Raw genomic sequence first — 25,999 nt, 5'->3', positions numbered from 1 at the left:
ATAGTACTGGAAATCCTGCCCAGAGCAATTAGACAGCAAAAGGAAATCAAAGAGATACAAATTGGAAAAGAAAAAGTAAAAACATCACTATTTGCAGATGACATGATAGTGTACTTAAGCGACCCTACAAATTCCACCAGAGAACACCTACAGCTGATAAACAAGTTCAGCAAAGTGGCTGGATATAAAATTAACTCAAACAAATCTGTAGCCTTAAGAACTAAATCAGAAACAAGTGAGGTCTGCTGCCTGCTGGCTTGCTCCCTATGGCTTACTCCACCTGCTTTCTTATGTACCACCCAGGATCACCTTCCTTGGATTGATACTGTACATATCGGGCTGGGTCCTATGGGAAAAAAAATCAGTAGCCTTCCTATATTCAGAGGACAAACATGTGGAGTAAGAAATTAGGGGAAAGAGAGGAATTTCTTTGCTGGTCCAATCTATTTGGAGTTCTGTATGCTTCTTTCATGCTCTTGGTCATCTTATTCTTAAGGGTAGGGAAGTTTTCTACGATTTTGTTTAAAATATTTGCTGTGCCTCTTAGTTGATATTCTTTGCCCTTTTTTATTCCTATTATCATTGTGTTTGATCTTCTCATTGTGTCCTGGATCTCCTGGACATTTTGGGTTAGAGGCTTTTTGGCTTTTGCATCTTCTATGACTGTTTTGTCTATTTTTTCAATGTTGTCTTTGGCCCCTGAGATTCTCTCTTCCATCTCTTGTAATCTGTTGGTGATTCTTGCATCTGTGACTCCTGATTTCTTTTTTAGGTTTTATACCTGCAGGGTTGTCTCTTTTAGTGTTTTCTTTATTGTTTCCATTTCCATTTTAAATTCCTTCCTCAATTCCTTCATCTCTTTGGTTCTGTTTTCCTCTAGTTCTTTGAGTTTTTTGAGTGTTTTTTGTTTCCTTTTAAAAGCTTCTATTTCTTTATGCTTTTTCTCCTGTTCTTGTTTAACTATCTGTATCATCATCTTGAGGTATGATTTTGGGTCTGAGGCATCTTTCTCTGCAGTGTTTGGCATTCTGCTGTTTGCTATGATGGGAGAGCTGTTGCCACGTTGTCTTGGTTTTCATTGTGTAAGTTCTTTCACTTTCCTCTTGCCATCTTGTTGTCTGTGATTATACGTGGTCTTGTTGTCAGTGATTGGTTCCCATCTCTCCCATTTACCTGGACTGTGTTCCTGGATCTCTGCTCTTTAGGTGGCAAATAGCTTGAGGGTTTGGTCCACATGCAAGGGCCTTCTGAGTGGACCTGAGTCTCTTTGACAGAGTTCTTGCTCCCCTAGACCACCAGGAGGGCCACACCTACTTCACATTAGGCCTAGCCCTCTCTGCACCCTGGCTACTGTCAGTGCAGGGTTGCCAGGCCTGTGTCCCTGGATCTCTGCTGTTCCCAGTGGCAAATGGCCTGAGCTTTTGGTCTACACACAAGGGCCTTCTAGGTGGAAACCAAGTCCCTACAGCAGACTTACTGCTCCCCTGAACCAATGAGGGGGGTCATGCTTTCCATGTGCCAGGCCTAGCCCTCTCTGTGCCCTGGCTACTCAGCACATTCTCACCAGGCCTTGAAGTCAATTTCTGAAGAGTTTAAAAGCAATGATCATACCAATGGACATGTCACAATATGATAGAAAGAGACCATGGGACCTACTGCTATTAGACCCATGATTCATGAATGTGAACATGAACATTTTACCCGGTGGGGATTTGGCCTTCATGGGGCATCTGCTAGCCCCAACCCTGAGCTAAAAATACATCTCTCCTGTTTCCTAGGAGCTGATGTTCTTGCCAGCCATCGAGGACATTCTGTGCAGCCCCCAACATGTGCCTGGTTTTCTGTCATTCCTCATATCCACTCCAGTTTGACTCAATGTTCTGATCCTGGTCTATGTTATTACCCTCTCCCTGACGTGGCTCTGTCCAAAGCCTTCTGTCAGGCACTAACATTATGGCACTGTTCCATGGCTTTACTGTTACTTGAAGTTGAGGCCTTTGCATCTCAACTAGTAACCAAACCATAGAAGGTGAAATGAGAGAAATATTTTAGTCAGCAGTAAGACAAGCAAGGCCTTCTGAAAACCATTGTCTTAGATGGGAAATAAGAGAACTGATGTAGAATTTGGAAGCCCTACAAGTAACACTGTTTATAAGAATATACCTCTAAGGGCAGTGGTCATAAATCTGAATTAGAGATAGGCCTAGGCCAACTTATGGTCCATCAATAATTCTGTCTCCCCAACTCAGCTTCCTTCTTTCTTCTACAGTTTTATCCTTCAACCCCAGCAAAGTTAACAAAATCATCAAATAGGCATTTTCACTCAATGTTGACCAGCCATAGATACACTAAATTTCATGATTAGACATAGTTATCTTATTTTTCTTTCTCTCAGTATGTTGGTGTGTGTTTGTGTTCAGGGTTTGAGACTCAGACTGTGATCGTGGACAGAAGTCTGCACTTTCTGATCAAAACAATGAATATCATTCCTAGGATGTTAAGAGGCTATCTTTGGGGACTTGGGATGGTAGAAAACATGATGAAATTTGTATGAACCATGATATAAGAGTGATGTATGAGGCCTCTTTAGGTAATATGTTCAGAGGAGCAGTCCCATTAGAGGCAAAGACTGAGGACACCAGTTTGTGCTATGTACAAAACACTGTCGTTTGTAAAGTGACATCAAAACCAAGACAAATAGACCTGGTTTTGAAACTTGGTTTCTTTTGATCTAGTAATCAAATAGAAAAAAAAAAAAAAAAAAAAAAAGAACAAAGTTTAGCTCAATAGTATTGAACTTGACTAACATGTGTGAGGCCCTAGGCTGGACCCTAACACCAAAAACCAAAGGTAAAATGGCCATTCCAAAACTACTGCCAGCCCCGCCTATGCTAAAGGAAAAATGAAGATGACTCAAGGTCAGGGAGAAGTAGTTAAGATATTATAGCAATCTGAAGAAAAAGGGCTAATGACATAAATTGAGTGTCAGGAGTGCACACATTGTTATAAAAGATAAAGATGACAGAAAGTAAAGCTTCAAGTGACATCATACCAGAATAAAATAGATAAAATCAACACAGCTAAAAGGCTGAAAATGGTACCATTTGAGATAAAAAAGAATAAGTATAATTTATTTTGCTTCGAGTCCCCAAAAACTCAGACTTCTGAAACAACTATAGTATTTCAAACAAGAAGACTATGGATAGAGATCCTGATACACCTAAATTAAAGGCTTAGCATTGGACTTATTCATTTATGATTGAAGACAGCATAGTGCATAATTCAATGAATGTCTGTGTGGTGGTTTGAATGGGAATATCGACCATAAGCTCATATGTTTCAGTATAAGTTCCCAATGATTGAGAAAGACATTGGTCTCCACATCTGAACCAATAAGTGTATGAGCAAGTGCACACACCCACATGCATTTGCACATGTACAACCATTCATCAGTGTCTACACTCATACAGAAATTTGTATTTGTATGCACACATACAGAAATTTTCAGAAATGCCATCCTTTTAAATCAGAGTGGTGTGAAGGAGAAATTCTTGATTGTCTAGACACTGACTCTGTGAAATACTTTCAGGGAAGTGAACTTGAAGTGAGATACCACAGTGTATTTTCTTCTAGTGAAGCAGGTTATTAACAATTGCTTCAAGTGTGCATGAAATTCAGCATGTATAAAGGGTTAGCACAAAATCTTTATACTAGGTTTCTTTGAAAAATATCAAGAAATAATGGGGGGATTTAAATCTTTTTTTTTTCTATTTTTTTCCTTAACTAATTTTATTTAGATTGAGACAAATCTTTACCAAATGCTCATTCAGTGTGCATTCAGTATAAACTTCCCCTTCTTTACCCAATCCTTCCAAAAATAAGATTTTTTTAGTTTTTATTGGATATGTTTATTTACATTTCAAATGTAATCCCCTTTTCCACTTTTCCCTCCATACCCCTTATTCCAATCCCCCTTCCCCTGCTTCTATGGAAGTGTTCACCCACCCACCCCTTCGTATTAATGTGTTGGTGGAACAGTTGGAGAATTAGGAGGTATATTCTTGTTGGAGGAGAAGTTATTGGGGGCAGGCTTTGAAGTTTCAAATACATGCAATTCCTAATTAGATTTCTCTCTCTCTTTCTCTCTCTCTCTCTCTCTCTCTCTCTCTCTCTCTCTCTCTCTCTCTCTCTCTCTCTCTCTCTCTGTTGTAAATCAAGATGTGAGTTCTCCATTCTCTTGTCCTATCACCATAGACTGACCACTGGAGACTATAAGCCAAACTAAAAGCCTTTTTTTAATAAGTTGCTTTGGTCATAATGTTTTACTGTTGCAGCAGAAAAGTCAATAAGGTAATCTGTTAAATAATTGTGATATCAGGGTTTTCCACTTTAAATTTCTGAATCCCTTATATTCAAGGTTAACACTATGTGATACTAAAACCTGGAGTAGAATTAATATTTTGTATTATTAATTCTGAAAGAATTTACAAACTGGTATTGTTCTATGTATCTTATCATATATCATATTTAAAGGGCATATTTAAATCTAACAGTAATCTAAAACATTTTTGACATTTATATAATACTGTGCTATTTAGGGAAGGATAAGTAAAACCTAAGCTGAGCCTCTAGGGTAATTGAAGTCAATTTTAACACTAGACATTTGGGTAAAATTCACATGTAAATTATAGGTGTTAATCACTTTATTAAATACCATTTCAAGTGTTTGTTCTAGCTGAGAGTTATCTATCAAACTTCCCAGGACAGAATAGCATTGCTCATTTTCAGAGATTTAAATCCCCCCTGGGTATGTCTTAGGGCAGGATAACAGTAGGAAAAGCTGTATTCAACTCTCTAAAAATATATGGATTGGAATGCTCCACTGTAATTCCCATAATAACATCTCCTGCCAACACAGAGAATGGCCCATTAAATTCACAACAGTTCAGAGAGAAAATGCTTTTAACACTACCAAGTAGATGTTGTTAAAAAATTAATCTAACACATTGAGTCCTCCTCCCATAGGATATACTGAATAAAGTCTCCTTTGCAATGTAATACCTTCAATCAATAAAAAGAAAACCAGGTTTTTACATAGAACACATTTATAAGATTTAAATCCCCTCATAATTTCTTGATTTTTCAAAGAAATCTAATATAAGAATTTTTGTGCCAAAATTTTTTCTTCATGCTAGATTTCATGCATACTTGAAGAAATTGTTAATAATCTGCTTCTATGGAAGAAAATACACCATTGTATCTAACTTCATGTTCAGTTTCTTGAACTTATCCAAGAGTGTCAGTGTCTAGACAATCATTGTTTCTTTCCACCAATCTGTTTTGAAAATATTTCATTTCTTAAAATTTCTGTATGTATCCATACATGTGTGGATTGTTGCATTATGCACATGCTCATAGGTGGGTGCCCTCATCCATATCTTTATTTGGTCATATGTGGAATCCAGATGATGTCATAAGTTTTTCTCAGTCATTTTCCACCTTATTTTTGACACAGGCTTTCTCAATGAACCTGACACAAACCATCCCTGAACACTTGCTGGCCATCAAGTTCCTGGGTTCCACATAGAAACTATGTTAACATAAAATCCATTCAATAAAGATGAGTGGTCATTTATCTGCTTATAATATATACTCTAGAAAAAGGTGCCATTAGGTCAATACAGGAGCCCTCAAATTCAATAGCATAGAGCTTGCTGAGCTTTAGGTGATTTATATATGCTTTTTAATTGAAAATTCTGAAATACTTAAACACCGAGCATTTTAAGAAACCATTAGTTTCTTTTTAGAAAGATAAGTACCTAATTATTTTTAAGTGAAAATCTAAAAATAGATATGACATAATTTTCAAATATTCAACAATTCAAATAATTTTAAATGACGTGATTTTTAAATCCCAAGCAGCTCAGAGTAAAATGCTATTGATAATAATAGTGTTGTTTTTATTGTTATATGCTGACCCATGAACTCTTATATCCTTTGAAACAGTACACACACTTAAGGCAGCAAAGACTTTCCTCACCATGCATACTTGATTATTTAGAAGAGACTGACTGGTCACACACCAACTGCAATTGCTTCATAGAAGCAAGTCGTTCACTTATTAAAGCAAAACCTTCAGATAATAACATCTAAATCAATCTAAGTAGCATTACTGAATTATTCTGGTGTGTTTTATCACATATTATGGGTTGTTATTTTATTTTTATTCAGATTTGGGGAGCTTTGTATACTAGCTTGTCACTGAGTTGAGTGACATTTTCCAAATGCTACATTACACGGACATGACATTTATCTTTATGATAATAAATGCATCATAAACACAAAGGATGGTAGGCATAAAGGCTGACCCACACTATGTTGATCTCGGTTGAAAATTTTACTGTGGATAAATAAGAGTGAAGAAATAAGCAGCTAGGGAAGAATTCATTTCTAGAGTTTTAATAGAATATGTGACTCAATATTTAAAGATGGGCTATCTCTGAAAATGAAGTCAGGAAAGGAGCAAGGGAAAGTAATAGCCCTTCTAGTCACAATTTCACTATGCAGAGGATTTCGTCTACACATAGAGCTAAAAACTGTAGTTTATTCAAATACCAACAGTAAAAGCCATTTAAATAGATTTTGGCATGCTTTCTTTTCTGTCTCTTTTTTGTAGACTTCATACCTGAACTTAATGCTCAATTGGGATAAAAACTTAAGTAGCTTCTCAACCTCTATCTTTCTCCTCCTAAACTCAGCTTCCTGCTCTTTGTGCTCTTTACAATTCAGTTAGAATGTAACCAGTCAATTAAACTGAGGAAAGATTTGCATTTTGTATCCATATGTCTAGACTTGTTCATTATGGCTCTGAAACAGGTCTGGGCCAGAGGGGTTGGCAGACATCAGGATGAAAGCATTGCTGTGGAAACAGGTAGTGTGTATCCTCCTGTTTCCCCTACCTCTCTCTGTTTGATTTTTCTTCCAGATTAAGATCAGAGGACAAGAAACTTTTCCTCAGAGGTTTTTGCCAGTTCTTCTCTTGATTGTGGCCCCCACACACTAGTGTGACCGAGATCCATTTCTATTAAATCACTATTTTCAATTAAATGGATGCACTATACCTGACTCTACATACAATTTAGCCTTGATATTTCTATCAGACAGGTAGCCTACATTCTGAAAACCTCTCCCCATAAATGGAGACAGCTCTAACTTTACATTCTACTGTTTAAGAGAAGTTAATGGCACTTCCTTCCAATTAGGAACCTTGAAAAAGCAATCACAGTTACCTTACTTTTCTCTCCTATTATAACCAGTGACAGCCAAGATATAAACAAAAGAAAATTACAAAAAAAAAAAAAAAAAAAGAATGACAAACCAGAGGAATTAAGGGAACAGTTAGGTAAAGGTAGATGAAGAACTAACTTTTAAAAATAAAAAAATGGTAAATAATATTTAGCCTATTTGGTTATAAAAGTATAAATTTAAAACACAAGGAGCATTCTTTAATTATTGCTTAATTTAAAAAAAACTTTTCAGTTTTATTTAGCTTACTATCTGCATGAAACTCCCCAAGCCAGTGATTCCCAGTTACTGGTAAAACAATCCATTTTCAACCCTCCATAAGAAAAACAACACATGTGACATATAAATGCTTCAGCCCATTTGACCCACGCATATCGTTCCTATAAGTTTACTACAAAAAAGAGATATCAAAAATTTAACAAATATGCATATACCAAGAAATAAAATCACGATCAATCTATACATCTAGAAATGAGATTTGAGGTAAAACATTGTACGTGTATGTGCGTGATGAGATGCATGGCACAAGCACTGTAGAGGCTACGGACTGTTGTGTGCTGTGGAAACAGGCAGGTAACACAATAGTGACTAGAGCAAGGCAGTGGTGCTACATTCTGTCACCATCTGACACTATTTGTAAATCATATGTAATACACCATCTTTAAAGGAAAAGAACTTTAAATACAGAGCTGTTGGGGCACACGTGGAGGGATCAGTGTGTTCAGCAGAGCTCACTGGACGTCTACAAACTGGATGATGCTGTACTGAAAAACACAGTCTTGTGCTGTAAGACATGTAGAATAATTACTGTTCAAGATTCATTCCGTTGCTTTTACGATACTATGACAAAAAGCAATATGGGAGGAAAGGGTATCTTTGATTTATATTTCCAAGGCACAGTCCATCACTGGAGTGGGGAAATTCAGGACAGGAACTGGGGCAAAAACCATAAAGGATTTTGTTTGCTGGCTTGCTGGCTGGCTCATGTCTAGCTGGCTTTTGTATTTGAGGACTTGCCCAGGAACTACTGTACTCTGGGCTTTTGTGCATTAAGATAATGTGCCACAAACAAGTCCCATAGAGCAACCTGATATAGGCAGTTTCTCAATGTAGACTTTCCACTCTACTCTCTATCAAGTTGACAATTAAAGTGAGTTATGACAGTTACCCAAGAAACATAGTTCAGAGGAAATCCTTCTAAAAATCACTAATAACCCTTTAAACTGCAACAACCTTTCACTACTTGTAGTCAAAGAAATTAGAACTAATATAAAGGGATGCTTTTAACCTATTGAAATAACCACGATTTAAAACTGTGGAAGGTTTAGTTCTGGATATAAGGCAATGCATGGTTAATTCCAACTATAGCAGAATGTATAACATACAATGGTGTGAATGGGGAGTAAGCCTCATAAGACACTAATAATCCCACAAAGAAAAGCCATGGAGTAATTCAAACATGTCTTTAGTACAAGATCTAGCTTTACTAATCATTCAACGGTGAGAAAATTAAACACAACCTTCATAGCCCACAGCCAGGTTAGCACATGTGGAAAAAAAGGTGGCTGTACACTTGACAGCATAGGACATTGCCACTGAAAGGGATGCTTACAGATGTGCTAGTAGAAAAAGAGGAAATTCATGTGCCAGAGTTCCACACAAAGCAGGAGTATAAAGTACACAAACAGCATCCTTACAATCTGCTTTAATCTGTGTGCATAAAACAGACCAGACAGAAGCACATCTGAATTTTATGACATTTCTATTTGACCTTCATTGATTTCTATAGAGAGGAAAGGGTATCATAAATTTCATAATGGAGTGTCTAATTCTATGTGTATTTCTTCATTTTTCCTTTTTTATTGTATATTTCCTGTATTTACATTTCAAAAAATTATCTCCTCTCCCACCCCACATTTCTATCCCCTTCCCTCTCTCCCAACTACCCTCTTCAACCTGAGCAACTTGCCCTTCCACTAGACTGGGAAAATGAGCCTTCATCAGACAGAAGGCCTGTACTCCTATTGGGTTAGTATCTGCTTATCAGTGAGTGTGTAAACTGTGTGTAATTTTGTGACTTGGTTACCTCACTCTGAATAATATTTTCTACTTCTATCCATTGCACGGGAATTTCAGAAAGTCATAGTTTCTTTTTTTTCCTACAACTTTATTTTAAAACATGAGAAATACATGTACAGATTATTAAAAGCATTTCAGCACAAAACTATATGAATATATTTTGTCAGTACTTGATATTTTTAAAGGTTTTACAGTATTCATTGAAATCTTACTAATTACAATAATGATGAAGTTTATGTAAAGCAAAATGTAACATGGAAATAGTCAAAGTTTTCTTGGTGTGTATAGATTAAACATAATGATATTTAAGTACCAAAAATTGCCACAAGGATATATTCTTAGCTCTTGAGTAATTAATGATTTAAAGTCAAGGTGTAACCCACTCTGAGAGGGTGCTATATACTTATTGGGTTTTTTATTTAAGCTTCATATGGTCTGGGAGATGTTTCTTTTGTACTCAGAGCTTTCTGGGGATAATATCCAATCATCAGTCACTGCATATTATTTCTATTTTTTTCTGACTGGGTTATCTCATTCAGGGTGATATTCTCTAGATGCATCCAATTTCCTAGAAATTTCATAAAGTCACTGTTTCTAATAACTGAGTAGTACTCCACTGTGGAAATGTACCACAATTTGTATATCCATTGTTCTATGGAAGGACATCTGGGTTCTTTCCAGGTTCTGGCTATTATAAATAAGGCTGCTATGAACCTTGTGGTGCATGTGTCCTTATTGTATGTTGGAGCATGTTTGGGGTATATGCCCAGAGTGGAATAACAAGGTCTTCAGGTAGGACTATGTCCAAATTTCTGAGGAACCACCAAACTGATTTCCAGAGTGGTTGTACCAGCTTACAACCCCACCAACGGTGGAGAAGTGTTCCTCTTTCTCCTCATTCTTTCCAGCATCTGCTGTCATCTGAGTTTTTGATCTTGGCCATTTTGACTGGTATGAGGTGGAATCTCAGGGTTGTTTTGATTTGCATTTCCCTGGTGGCTAATGATGTCGAGCACTTCCTTAGATGCTTCTGTGCCATTCAATATTTCTCAACTGAGATTTTTTTCTTTAGATATCTACCCCGTTTTTTAATAGGATTGTTTGATTCTCTGGAGTCTAACTTCTTGTGTTCTTAGTCTATATTGGATATTAGACTTCTATCAGATGAGGGTTGGTAAAGATCTTTTCCCAATCTGTTGGGCTGCCATTTTGTTTTCTTGACAGTGTTCTTAGCCTTACAGAAACTTTGCAATCTCATTAAGTCACATTTCTCAATCCTTGGTCTTAGAGAACAAGCCATTGGTGTTCTGTTCAGAAAAATTTCCCCTGTGCCTATGTGTTCTAATGTTTTCCCTACTTTTTTTTTCTAATAGTTTCAGTGTACCTGGTTTAATGTGGAGATCTTTGATCCACTTGCACTTGAGCTTTGTACAAGGAGATAAGAATGGGTCTATTTTCATTCTCCTGCATGCTGAGTGCCAGTTGGACCAACACCATTTGTTGAAGAAACTGTCCTTTTACTATTGAATGTTTACAGCTCCTTTGTCAAAAGTCAAGTGATGATATGTGTGAGGGTTCATTTCTGGATAATCTTTTCTGTTCCACTGATCTACCTGCCTATCTCTGTACCAGTCCCATGCAGTTTTTAACACAATTGTCTTGTAATATAGTTTGAGGTCAGAGATGGTGATTCCCCCAGATGTTTTTTTGTTGTTGAGGATAGACTTCAATATTCTCGGTTTTTTTTTTTTGTTTTGTTTTTTTTTTTTTTTTTTTTGTTAATCCAGATAAATTTTCAAATTGCTCTTTTCAGCTATATAAAGAATTGAGTTGGAAGTTTGACGGGGATTGCACTGAATCTGTAGATTGCTTTGGTAAGATGACCATTTTTTACAATGTTGATCCTTCTAACCCATGTGCCTGGAAGATCTTTCCATCTTCAGACATCTTCATCTATTTTCTTCTACAGAGATTTGAAGTTCTTGTCACACAGGTCTTTCACATGTTTACTTAGAATCACACCAAGGTATTTCATATTATTTGTGTCTTTTTTGAAGGATATTATTCTCTAATTATTTTCTCGGCATGCTTGTCCTTTGAGTAGAGGAAGGCTACTGATTTGTTTGAGTTAACTTTATATCCAGCCACTTTGCTGAACTTGTTTATCAGCTGTAAATGTTCTCTGGTGGAATTTTTGGGTCATGCAAGTATACTATCATGTCATCTGCAAACAGTGACATTTTTACATCTTCCTTTCCGATTTGTATCCCTTTGATTTCCTTTTGCTGTCTAATTGTTCCAGACAGAACTTCCAGTACTGTGTTGAATAGGTAGGGGGAGAGAGGGAAGTCTTGTCTAGTCCCTGATTTTAGTAGGATTGCTTCAACTTTCTCACCTTTAAGTTTGATGTTGGTTATTGGTTTGCTGTATATTGCTTTTATTATGTTTAGGTATGGGCCTTGGATTCCTGCTCTTTCCAAGACTTTTAACATGAAGGGGTGCTGAAATTTGTGAAATGATTTCTCATCATCTAGTGAGGTGACCATGTGGTTTTTTAATTTGAGATGGTTTATATAGTAGATTACATTGATGGATCGGTATATTGAATCATCCTTGCATCCCTGGGACAAAACCTACTTGATAATGGTAAATAATAATTTTTGTTGTATTCTTGGATTCGGTTTGCAAAATTTTTATTTAGTATTTTTACATCAATGTTTATGAGGCATATTGTTCTAAATTTGTCTTTCCTTGTAGGGTCTTTGTGTGGTTTAGAAATGAGATTTATTGTGGCTTCAAAGAATGAACTGGGTAGTGTTCCTTCTGACTCTATTTGTGGAATATTTTTGAAAGTATTGGTATTAGGTCGTCAATAAATGTCTGATAGAATTCTGCACTGAACCAATTTGGTCCTGGGTTTTTGTTTTTTTTTTTATGTTTGGGAGGCTTTTGCTGACTTCTTTTATTTCTTTAGATGTTATGGGATTGTTTAGATGGTTTATCTGGTCCTGATTTAACTTTAGTATCTGGTATCTGTCTAGAAATTTATCCATTTCCTCCAGATTGACCAGTTTTGTTGAGTATAGGCTTTTGTAGCAGAATCTGATGATTGCTTCAGTTTCCTCATTTTCTGTAGTTATGTCTCCACTTTCATTTCTGATTTTGTTAATTTGGATACTCTTTCTTTGTCCTCTAGTTAGTCTAAGGGTTTATTGATATTGTTAGTTTTCTCAAAGAACCAGCTCCTGGTTTTATTGATTCTTTGTATAGTTATTTTTGTCTCATCTTTATTAATTTCTGTTCTGAGTTTTAATATTTCCTACTGTCTACTCCTCTTGGGTGTATCTGCTTCTTTTTCTTCTAGTGCTTGAAACTGTGTTGTCAAGTTGCTAGTGTATGCTCTCTCCAGTTTCTTTTTGGATGCACTCACAGCTATGAGTTTTCCTCTTAGTACTGCTTTCATTATATCCCATAAGTTGGGGTATGTTGTGCTTTCATTTTCATTAAATTCTAGAAAATCCTTAATTTCTTTCTTTATTTTTCCTTTGAACATTCTATCATTGAGTAGAACATTGTTCAACTTCCATGTATGTGGGCTTTTTGTTGACTTTGTTGTTATTATAGTCCAACCTTAGTCCATGGTGATCAGATAGGATGCATGGGAGAATTTCAATCTTATTACATCTATTGAAGCTTGTATTGTGACTGACTATATTGTAAATTTTGGAAAAGGTGCCTTGAGGTACTGAGAAGAAGGTATATTCTTTTGTTTTAGGATGAAATGTTCTGTAGATATCTGTTAAATCCAATTGGTTCATAACTGCTGTTAGTTTTCACTGTGTCTCTGTTCAGTTTCTGCTTACATGATAGGTTTATGGATGAGTGGTGGGTGTTAAAGTCTCCCACTCTTATTGCGTGTGGTGCAATGTATGTTTTGAGCTTTTGTATGGTTTCTTTTAATGAATATGGGTGCTCTTGTATTTGAAGCATAAGATTGAGAATTTATCCTGTCAAATTTTCTCTGTAATGAGTAAAAACTGCCCTTCCTTATCTTTTTTGATAACTTCTGGTTGAAATTCTACTTTATTCGATATTAGAATGGCTACTCTAGCTTGTTTTTTGGGGCTGTTTGCTTGGAAGGTTTTTTTCCCAGCCTTTTACTCTGAGATAGTGTCTGTCTTTAACTCTGAGATGAGTTTCCTGTATGCAGCAAAATGCTGGATTCTGTTTATGTATCCAGTCTGATAGTTTATGTTTCTTTATTGGGGAAATGAGTCCATTTATGTTAACACATATTAAGAAATAGTGATTTTTGTTTCCTGCTGTTTTTTCTGTTATATGTAGAATTGTGTCTGTATGTCTTTCTCCTTTTGGTTTTCTTGCCTGTTATTTTCTTGATTTTTCTAGGATGTAGTTTCCCTCCTTGTGTTGGGTTTTCCATCTATTATTCTTTTTTGGGCTGGATTTGTGGTCAGATATTGTGTAAATTTAGTTTTGTCCTGGAATATCTTTGGTCTCTTCATCTATGGTGATTGAGAGTTTTGCTGGGTATGGTATCCTGGGCTGACATTTGTGTTCCCTTAGAATCTGTATGATGTCTGTCAAGGATCTTCTAGCTTTTATAGACTCTGTTGAGAAGTCAGGTGTGATTCTGATTGGTCTGCCTTTATATGTTACATGTCCTTTTTCCATCACTGTTTTAAATATTCTTTCTTTGTTTTGAACACTTGCTGTTTTGACGATTATGTATGAGGAAGAATTTCTTTTCTGCTCTAATCTATTTGAAGTTCTGTAGACACATCTTTTATGCTCATGGTCATCTCATTCTTAAAGGTAGGAATGTTTTCTTCTATGATTTTGTTGAAGGTATTTATTGTGCCTTTGAGTTGATATTTCTTGCCCTATTCTATTCCTATTATCCTTAGGTTTGGTCTTCTCATTATGTCCGGGATCTGCTGAACATTTCAGACTAGGAGCTTTTTGGTTTTTGAATCTTCTCTGACTGTTTTGTCTATGTTTTCTATGATGTATTTTGCCTCTAAGATTCTTTCTTCCATCTCTTGTAGTTTGTTGATAATGCTTGCATCTGTGGCTCCTAATTTCTTTTTTAGGCTTTCCATCTCCAGGATTTTCTCTTTTTGTGTTTTCTTTATTGTTTCTATTTTCATTTTCAATTCTTTCACATGTTTGATTGTGTTTTCCCATAGTTCTTTGAGTTATTTTTGTATTTCTTCTTTAAGATCTTCTTCATGTGTGTTCTCCTGTGATTGTTCAAGGGAGTTATGCACATGCTTCTCCAAAATCTTAATCATCATCATGAAGTATGATTTCAGGTCTGAGTCTTGTTTTCTGAGGTGTTTGGCAATCTACTGCTTGATGTGGTGGGTGAGCTGTGTTCTGATGTTGCTAGGTTGTCTTGGTTTGCATTGCTTAAGGTTTCGTTTTCCTCTTGCCATCTTGTTGTCTGTGATTATAAGTGGTCTGGTTGTCAGTGACAGGCACCTGTCTCTCCTGTGGATCTGAGGGCCCATGTGCTCAGGAAGAAAATTGCTTCTGAGTATTTGATTTTTTGTAGACAAGCAGTGACTTCTGGTGGTAGTGTTTTAGCTCTGTCTTTGTGGGCTCAGGTGTGGGAGCTCTTGTGAGGCTGTTTTGGGAGCTCAGCCCTCTGCCCACAGGTCCTGAGTACTACTGGCAGGAACCTGGCTCTTTCTCTAGGCCAAAAAGGACACTTTTTGAGAGAGCACAGCACTCTCTGCTCTCTAAGAACTTCCAGTGTGCCCTGTTTGGGCCTATGTGTCAGGTTCACCTATAGTCCAGAGGTAAAAAGCACCTGTGTAGCTGATCTTCAAGCACTGCCTTTCTTGGGCAGATCTTGGTTTCCTCTGACAGAGGCCTGACCCTTACTGTGGACAAGAAAGAAACCTTTTGACAAGCACTGCCAAGCACTCTCTGTGCTCTGGATACTCGTAGCACAACCACACCAGGACTGTGTCTTAGGTTCTCTGCTGGTCACGGTAGAAAAGAGCCTGTGTGTCTAGTCAGCAAGCACCACCTTACTCTGCCAGATATCTATTCCCTCTGACAGAGGCCCAGCCCTTACTGTGGGTCAGAAAGGAAGTTTTTCCACAAGCACTGCCAAGCACTCTCTGCACTCTGGGTACTCATAGTGCAACTTCACCAGGCCTGTGCCCTAGGTTCTTGGCTGGTCCAGATAGAAAAGAACCTGGGTGTCTAGTCTCCAAGCACAGCTTTTCCCAGGCTGATCACGATTCTCTTTAACAGAGACCTGCCCCTTACTGTACACCTGAGAGGAACCTTTTCCACAAGCACAGCCAAGCACTTTGTGCACCCTGGGTACTCAAGACGCAATCTTACAAGGCTGTGCCCCAGGTTCTCTGCTGGTCCAGGTAGAAAATGGCCTGGGCGTCTGGTCTGCAAGCACAGCCTTTCAGGGCAGATCCTGATTCCCTCTGACAGAGGCCTGGCCCTTATTGTGGGCTCTAAAGGAACCTTTGCCACAAGTATCGCCTAAGACTCTCTGAGCTCTGTGTACTCTCAGCACAACCTCACCAAGCCTGTGCCCCAGTTCCTGTATCCATTTCTTTGTTGGAGAACATCTAGGTTCTTTCCAGCTTCTGACTATTATAAATGAGGCTGCTATGAACATGGTTGAGCATGTGTTCTTGTTAGATGTTGAAGTGTCTTTAGGATATATGCCCAAGAATGGTATAGCTGGGTCCTAAGGTAGTACTATGTCCAATTTTTTGAGGAACCGCCAGAGTGATTTCCAGAGTAGTTGTACCAGCTTGCATGCAATTCCACCAACAATGGAGGAATGTTTCTCTTTCTCTACATCCTTGCCAGCATCTGCTATCACCTGAGTTTTTGATATTAGATATTCTGAGTGCTGTGCGGGTTGCTTTGATTTGCATTTCCCTGATGACTAGGGATGTCGAACATTTTGTTAGGTTCTTCTCAGCCATTTGATATTCCTCAGTTGAGAATTCTTTGTTTAGCTTTGTACCCCAGTAAGTGTGTGTGTGTGTGTGTGTGTGTGTGTGTGTGTGTGTGTACGCGCACGCGCACGCGCGCATGCACATGCAATTTTAAGGACTTTATTTTATCCTAGTGTCTTAGGGTTTTTTTTTATTGTATCTTCTCTGTATTTGCAATTAAGGTGTTATCTCCTTTCCACCAATCCCATCCTCCCTCCTCCTCCCATAAAGGTGCTCTCTCTCCCAACCACCCACTGCTATTTCAGCACCTTAGCATTTTCCTACTCTGGAAAAAAAACAAAACAAAACAAAACAAAAAAACCTTCACTGGATCAAAGTCCTCTCTTCTCATTGATACCAGAGAATGATATCCTCTGCTGCATATGAACCTGGAGCCATGGGTCTCTCCATAAGAACTCATTGGTTGTATCCCAGTTTTTAATAGTATTATTTGATTCTCTGGAGTCTCACTTCTTGAATTCTTTTTATATATTGAATATTACTCTCTCGGATACAGGATTGGTAAAGATTTTTTTGCAAATCTGTTGGTTGCCATTTTTTCCTAACAAAACTGTCCTTTCCCTTACAGAAGCTTTGCAATTTTATGAGGTCCCATTTATCAATTCTAGACTTTAGAGCATAAGCCATTGGTGTTCTGTTCAGACAATTTTTCCCTATGCCTATGTGTTCTAAGCTTTTCAGCACTTTTGCGTTTAATGGTTTGCTTTTACCTGGTTTGATGTGGAGGTCTTTGGTCCACTTGCACTTGAGCTTTGTACAATTAAATAAAAATTAATCAATTTGCACTCTTCTGCATGGTGACCGCCAGTTGAACCAAAACCATTTGTTAAAGATTCTGTCCTTTTTCCATTGAATATTTTTAGCTACTTTGTCAAAGATCAAATGACCATAGGTGTTTGAGTTCATTTCTTGGTCTTCAGTTCTATTCTATTGATCTACCTGCCTGTCTCTGCACCAATACCATGCAGTTTTTAATCACAATTCATCAGTAATACAGCTAAAGGTAAGGGATGGTGATTTCCCAAGAAGTTCTTTTATTGTTAAGAACAGTTTTATTGGAGAATTGAGTCCACTGATATTGAGAGATGTTAAGGAATAGTGATCGTTGTTCTTTGTTATTTTTGTTGTTAGAGGTAGAATTATGTTTGTGTGCTTTTCTTCTTTTGGGTTTTTTACAAGATTATTTTCTTGCTATTCCTTGGGTCTTGTTTCTCACCTTCTGTTGGGAGTCTTTCATCTATTATTCTTTGTAGGGATGGATTTGTGCACAGATACTATGTAATTTGGTTTTGTCCTGGAAGATCTTGGTTTCTCTATCTATAGTAATCGAGAGTTTTGCTGGATATAGTAGCCTGGGTTGGCATTTCTGTTCTTTTATTGTCTGTATGATGTTTGTCAAGAATATTCTAGCTTTCATAGTCTCTGTTCAGAAGTCTGGTGTCATTCTGATTGGTCTGCCTTTATATGGCAATTGTCCTTTTCCCCTTACTGCTTTTCTTACTCTTTGTTTTGAACATTTGGTGTTTTGACTACTATGTCTTGAAAAGAATTTCTTTTCTAGTCCAGTCTATTTGGAGTTCTGTAGGCTTCTTGTATGTTCATGGTCATTTCTTTCTTTAGGTTAAGGGAGTTTTCTTCTATAGTTTTGTTGAAGATATTTAGTGGGCCTTTTAGTTGGGAATCTTTGCTCTCTTCTACACCTATTACCCTCATGTTTGATTTTTCTCAGTGTGTCATGGATTTCTTGGATGTTTTGGATTAGGAGCTTTTTTACTTTTGTATTTTCTCTGACTGTGGTATCTATGTTTTCTATGGTATCTTCTGCCTCTGAAATTCTCTCTTCCATCTCTTGTATTCCATTGGTGATGCTTGCATCTCTGATTCCTGATCTCTTTTCTAAGTTTTCTATCTCTAGGCCTCAGTCTGTTCCCAGAGCCAGAGCCAGCCCACCACCATCAGGAATTAAGTCCTGCCTGCAGAGAGCTGAGCACCCAGAGGAGCCTCAGGAGCACAGTCCCTCCTGAGCTCATGAGTGAGTCACAATATAGGAATTATATCCAGATATGTTTGTGTGAGAATAATTTGTGCATGTAATATTTTTCATATTTTATTATCTTTTTATTTTCACTTAATTAATATTCTAACTAGTTAACTTCTCATGATCATTAAATTGTCAATATAGCAATGATAGTTGTTTCTCAGAAAACTTAAGGAATAAAATGAATGAATTATTTGGCCTCTTGGAAGGCAGTATAAAATAAGATTACAGGAAGATATGTAACAGTGAAATAGAATATGAAACAGTGAGGATTTATTTCAAACATAATAAATTTTTTTTATCATTTTTAAACATCACCAAGTATATTTACATAAATGAAGATGGTCATAATTTCACAAGACCATAAATTATTACTATGCTGTGCCTCAGCCAATCCATCATTATCTAAAGCATCACTGTGTAGTTTATGATTGTAAAAATGACTATAATAACTGGTAACTATCAATATTCTAATTGTGTATCCTGCTTTTAATTTCCCTAAGTTCCTTTCACGATGCAACTAAAGAAACAGACAGTAATGATAAGCACAGAAGGTGGGGTGTAGGAAAAGTTAAGAATGCCTGATAGGCCAGGGGCACCTGAGCTGGGATTTAGAGAATTGGTGGGAATTTGACAGATAGAAAAGGGGTCAGGAAAAGAATGAAGTGTGTTCAACTTCCCTCCAACAGGATCCAAGCAGAGAGAACCTAGAGCAGTAATTCTCAACCTGTAGATTGCAGTCCTGTTGGGATTAAATGGCCCTTTCACAGGAGTCACGTATCAGATACTTACATTGCAATTTATATCACTAAGAAAATCACAGTTATGAAGTAACAACAATATAATTTTGTGGTTGGGGGTGACCAAAACGTAAACTCTATTAAAGGCTTTCAGCATTAGGAAAGTTGAGAACCGCTGAGCTAGAAGAGACAAGTCTGGCAGGGAGTCATGGCTTTAGGGGGAAAAAATGTGCCACACCAGGTCACTCCTTAAACAACTGTCAGGGCTAGAAATCGAACTCAGAACCTCTGTCCAGAAGCTTTTATGTTCTCTATCATCCAAAGACAAGGGACTATACTTATGTAACTGAAACTAAAATTCTATTTCTTGTCATGTTTCAGCTCTATGAAGATCCCCTGTAAGTGTCTGGTTATTTGAAAAAAATAGGTGCCTCTTGCTTAGGTTGTAAGAACTGATGAAATCAGGTCAAAGATTCATGTCAACCTAAGAAATATAAAATACCATTTGTGCATTCTTTCCTAGTTTACTAACTCTAGCTGTTTGAAAGTTGGGTGGCTCCATTGTGTATATGTACCACAATTTCGGTATCTGTTCCTCTGTTGAAGAACATCTGGGTTCTTTCCAATTTCTGGCTATTATCAATAAGGCTGCTATGAAAATAGTCAAGCATGTGTCCTTGTTAGATGTTGGAGTGTCTTTGGGTATATGCCCAAGAATGGTATAGCTGGGTCCTCAGGTACTACTATGTCCAATTTTTTTGAGGAACTCCCAGACTGATTTCCATAGTGATTGTACCAACTTGCATGCAATCCCACCAAGAATGGAGGAGTGTTCCTCTTTCTCTACCTTTTTTTCAGCATCTGCTGTCACCTGAGTTTTTTATATTAGCCATTCTGACAGGTATGAGGTGGAATCTCAGGGTTGTTTGGATTTGCATTTCCCTGATGACTAGGAATGTTGAACATTTTGTTAGGTGCTTCTCAGTCATTTGATTTTTCTCAGTTGAGAATTCTTTGTTTAGCTCTGTTCCCTATTTTTAAAATGCCTATTTGATTCTCTGGAGTCTAACTTCCTGAGTTCTTTGTATATATTAAATATTAGCCCTCTGCTCAGTTATTAAAAACACTGACTTCATGAAATTCTTAAGCAAATGGTTGGAACTAGAAACCAAATCTCACACACACACACACACACACACACACACACACAAACACACAAAACCACACATGGTTTACATTGACTGATAAGTAGATATTACCCAAGATGCAATTCACAAACCACATGAAGCTCAAGAAGAAGGAAGACTAAAGTGTAGAGGCTTCAGTCCTTCTTAGAAGAGGGAACAAAAATATCCACGGGTGGAAATACGGAGACAAAGTTTGAAGCTGAGACTGGAGCAAAGGCCATCCAGAGACTGCCCCTCCTGAAGATACAGCCCATATACATCCACCCAATGCAGACAATATTGTGGATGTCAAAAAGTGCATGCTGACAGGAGCCTGATGTAGCTGTCTCCTGTGAGGCTTTGCCAGAGCCTGACAAATACAAAAGTGGATCCTCACAGCCAACCATAGAACTGAGAACAGGGTCCCCAATAGAGGAGTCATAGAAAGAATTGAAGGAGCTGAAGGGGTTTGAATATTATAAGAAAAACAACACCAAACAACCAAAGCTCTCAGACACTGAGGAGGAGCCCGTGGTTCTAGCTGCATATGTAGCAGGGGATGTCCTTGTTGGGCATCAATGGAAAGAGAAGTCCTTGGTCAAGCCAAGGCTGGATTCCCAAGTGTAAGGAAATATCGGGGTGGGAAGGTAGAGGGCACCTTTATAGAAGCAAGGGGAAGAGGATGTGATAGGGATTTTATGGAGAGGAAACTGGGAAAGGGGATAACATATGAAATGTAAATAAAATATATCCAATAAAATTTAAAAAAAATATAATGAAATTAAAGAAGATTGGACAGCACAACAGATTTCCACCTACAGTCAAGGTCTTCAAACTTCACTATACTTCAGGAACACTTAAAGACTAACACTTTTGCTGCTGAGGTTCATGCTATACCCGCTGCATCTGAAACTCTGTTAGTGTGTTTCAGATTTAAACTCCTCCTGTGCTGCAAATGTTCAGGCACATTGGAGTCTCATGCTCAAAGCATAGTCAAGGACCACACTGGCAGAAGCATCACCTGGGTGCTTGGTAGTCATGGAAAATCAAGTTCTCCTGGTGCTGCAGTTTTACCAGCTCTCAAGGTGGCTCGTGTGCATCTTAATGTCTGCAAGGCACCTTTCAGTCTGGATTGACTAAGGCTGTAATAAACACCATCAAGTTCCCTCCTCCTTTGTTTTTCAGAATACAAGAAGAGAATGTCATGTATCCCACGGGACACTTTAGAAACTTCCCCCAAGAACAAGACACCAATCTCTCCATGTCACACACAAGAAATCAGGTCATGGAGGAAGTCAAACAACCCAAGTCACGAAGTAGAATAATATCGAACTCCAAGATCACATCTGTTCCACGTACATTTCCATTTTTACTAGGGTTACGGAGAGATTCCTGGGAACAGTCAACAGCTCTGCTGGGCATCTGGAAACAGTGATTCTCTTTAGAACAATTACCACAGCCTAACAAACGACAGCCCACTTGCTTAAATCTGTCCTCTAAAGGTCTCAAGTAATCCTGATCAAAAAATTTCTCCTTTCAAAGAGTTGGAAAATTCTTCTACTTTGTAGTTGGCAAAAGTCATTCAAACCACATTCACCATTTATACTGCCTGCAGTCGGCACACTCACTAGAAATAAAACTAAATCCAACACAAATTATCCTCAATCAATATTTCCAATATTCCATTATACTGCATATTACCAAGTTCTCAGACATCTTGAGTCAAATCAAATAAATAAATTTATCAATGACACAATATTGTACAGAATTCAACTCAAGCTGTATCAGTGAAAAAAGCACGAGCCATGGTTCACCCACTGTTTCAAAGGGTAAAGCTTTAAAAATGAGGAAGACATGTCCTTAGTGCTCTATAAAAACTGCACTCGGGCAAAAGAGGAATACCTGCACAGAAAGAGTTAAGCCACTAAATGTAGTGGCCTAAGGTTGATCACTGAAACCTACAGAGTGAAGGAAAAGAACTGATTCCTGGAAAAAAAAATGTCCTCTGGTCTCCACACACACCATAGTGCACATGCATCTGGATGTGCATATGCACACGAAAAGACACATTAATATATGAGTGCCTAGAAAGATTTTCAAAATCAGAGTTTGGGAACTAAAGGGAGAGCTCAATGGTTAATGTACCTGCTGGACAATGAGAACCAGAGTTCTTACCTCCAAAAATAATCACATAATTGGTCTTTGCAGCCAATCTTAATTTTGGCTCTTAGAAGGTTGATGGGATATGGCTCTTGCCAAGGGAAAGATGCCTGGGTTTACTAAGATAATACTTGTTTGATGAAACTGGTTGGGTTCTCAATAGAATGAATAGACAGTTAATAGATGTTGTTTGGAGGTCAAACTCTTTTATTTACTGATTATTTAATTATTTATTTGCATCCCAAAGCAGGAATTCTCAACCTTCTCAATGCTCTGACCCTTTAATACAGTTTCTCATGTTGGGGTGACTCTCAACCATAAAGTTGTTTTCTTTGAGACATCATAACTGTCTTTTTGCTACCATGAATCATACTGTAAATCTGTGTTTTCTGATGGTCTCACGTGGCCCCTGAGAAAGGAGTCACAGCCCATTGTTTGAGAATTCATGGGCTATAGATACTAACACCTGAACACATTAGATGGTGGCTGCTCCTCATCTTATTTACTAAGTTTTAACCAGTCAGATGCCCCACCCAAAACAAGACTTTGCCAAGGCAGAAGCAGGATATCCTCTTCCTTCCTCACTGTCTCGGTGTCCCACATCCCTGAGAGCCTGGCACACATGAGCATGCAGTGACTGCTCTACATGGAGCTGCATCATCTACAATGAGGACCAAACTCCATCCCTAGAGCTCAGCGATGTACCACTGTGCAATCATGGGGACTTATCAAAAGTGTCTGGCTCCTATTCTGAAGTCTCGACTCTGATCAAGTAGGTTGTATGTGTCAGGGAAACTTTCACAATTATAAGGTCTAAGCAGGTTCTGAGAGACAGCCAGACTTGGAGCATACTGGTTATGTTCTAAGTAATTTACAAAAATAGAATCTTCCACTCCCATGATCACACCAAAGAAGCTCCCACCTCCACTCACATCACACTTACAGGATGCTCAGTCTCACTTAGGTTAAGATGCACCTGTCTGCCTGAAACCATCATCTTGTTCCATCCTCCTGCCTTTAGCTGTTCCCACCTAAGCCTGTCCACCCGAGCCATGTCCATCTCCTCTTTGGTGTCCATTGCTCTCTGGCAGTGCAAAGACCCAACGTTATAACCCATGCCATGCTGCCCTCTCTAGTATTACCATACATCCATAGTACCCCCAGTTCCTACCCATACCGTGACCAGAGTCAGAGATCTTCTTGTTGTTCTCATCTGAAATTAAAAAATTATGTGAACAACATGTGTTCGGCATGCATTAGATCTCCAATAAATTCCCGCGGGGTCATCATCTAAAGGAGAGTCAAGTGGCCCACTGTCTTTATTGGTGAGGTTCACTGGGACACCTACAGTGACATCGGCCATTGATGCGTCACTTCTTTTCTGAGACTCTCCTGTGTGTCAGCTTGTAGAATCCTGTAGATTCTTTTACTTATCATTCTCTTTCTGGTTTACAAATGAGAACACAAAGGCCAGGGGGCTGCTGTGACCTGTCTAGCATCAGAGAGTAATGAGAATAGCGTCCAGATTCAATTCAGGTTGTCTTCACCCCAGACTGTACTCAGCACCAGGTTGTTATCCAAGGTCAAACTCCTCACCCAACGAGGGGGACATCTGTTCCTGCATTGCCCACCTGCTCGTCACAACCCATAGGGAAACACTTCTACCATAATTGCTCCAAGCTGTCAGGAGATATGGCTGTTACTTTGCAATGACAGACACCTTCGGGTATAAGAACAATGTTGAAAACCTTGGCTTGTCAGGGCTGAGGTTAATATTGTAAGAAGGACCTGTCTACTGGGCACCCCAGACCCCCTCCTACCTTTTAGGGAGTAGGATAACAGGTGCCACTCTTAAGAGAAAAGCACTCCGAGGATAAGCCAAGTACAAAGTGCTTCAAGGACTCAGGAAAAAGAAGTCACAGCCACCTCCTGTTTCTCTCCAGCAGGGACATGGGTATAATAACAGTCTCTGCTCCCCATTACGAGTAACCCATTGGAATCATGTGAGTAATGCTTTTCGGGGAGCAGGAAAATCAACACTCGTGCAGAATCCAAAGAAATGGACAAGCCTATACTCTAACCTATGGCATCCCAACTTTAATCTCTATAACAAAAGTTTCATCCTTTTGTTTTTGAAAAATGACTTGAGGTTTTTAAAAGTTACTTTTCTTCATTTTCTAGCCTGGCGCATGACCTTGGCCTAGAGCCAGGAGCATGTCATCAATCCAGTTTAGGCCAGCATCATCCCAATGCTGAACTGCCTTTGATCTAGAACTGACAGAAATATACACACTTGAAGTGTACAGCATAATGCCCTGTGATATTTGGAAAGGGTCACAGCTCTTCTACATGGCACACCTGTCACTCACGTGGGGCCTTCTTCCCTTTGGAAAGGGCAGTTGTTATCTCTCAGGAACTGTCTCCCATGCTATGTATTAGCCCTTCTGAGATTTTTCACCTTAAGAACTGGTCCCTGTTCCTTTTCTGTCACTTGCTTCCACCAAGAAACTCTCCTTTTTGGCCAGGATCTGTCTGAATGTTTTGGATGAATCGTTGAACATGACAATGTCTTCCCTTATAGATCTTGGTGGTCTCTGATCCAAAGCTACTTGCTCCTGAGAAGGAAAAAAGACTGCATCCCTTTCTTTCTAACATGATACTATATTAGGTCTCACCATTACTCTTCTGCAAACAGAATTGTTGAAAGACAAAAGGCATACAGAAGCTGTATGTGGGTAAAAAATGAGATGCCCAAGTATGCATAGTAGTGACTACAGGCTGGGGACTAACCTGGTCTATCTGTAGATAAACCAGACCCTATGACTCCTCCTGATTGTGTAACTGAGAAAGCTCCAGGAACAAATGCTGATGTGATAGAGAACTATTGTACAATTCTTCCTCTTAAACAGTTGTTCTGTCCTTAGTGTCCTTGGCCAACATGTCATCTTCCCTATGTGAGGCCAAGGATAGAGAAGAGTTAATAGAATACCTTCACTACTTTAATACTGAGGGAAACGTCCACACATCAACTAAAGGATGAAGGCTGGTATTTCCTATTGTCTTCTCTTGGGCATTCATAGCCCCTCCTGCCCCAGTTCCACATTTAAGACACACATACTAAAATGAGCTGCTTTTTCTCTGCCAGTGTGTAACTTGAATGCACCCTTAAGCCTGCGCACACATGAGAACACACACGCACAAGCTCTGCACAGTTGCTATGGGAACCAACCTGGAGAATTCCCTGCCTTTTATTCTATTAAAATTTTACCCTCACATCTTTGAAGTGAAATACATTTCCATTTATAAAAAGATAACAAGAAGAAGCTATCCTGATAGAATGAATATTCCCTGAACAGGCTAGATTTTCCAAATTTGATTATCTTTCAGGATAATCACAGTATGCCAGAAATCATGGACCTGTCTCTAATTAAAAACATGTAGGTGAGCCATCAAAGCTAGGTGCCTGAGTAAACTCCCTCTCACCCTTACTCC

The sequence above is a fragment of the Micromys minutus genome, assembly GCF_963924665.1.
Source record: "Micromys minutus genome assembly, chromosome: 1".
NCBI classification, from domain to species: Eukaryota; Metazoa; Chordata; class Mammalia; order Rodentia; family Muridae; genus Micromys; species Micromys minutus.
This window is presented reverse-complemented; position numbering follows the sequence as displayed.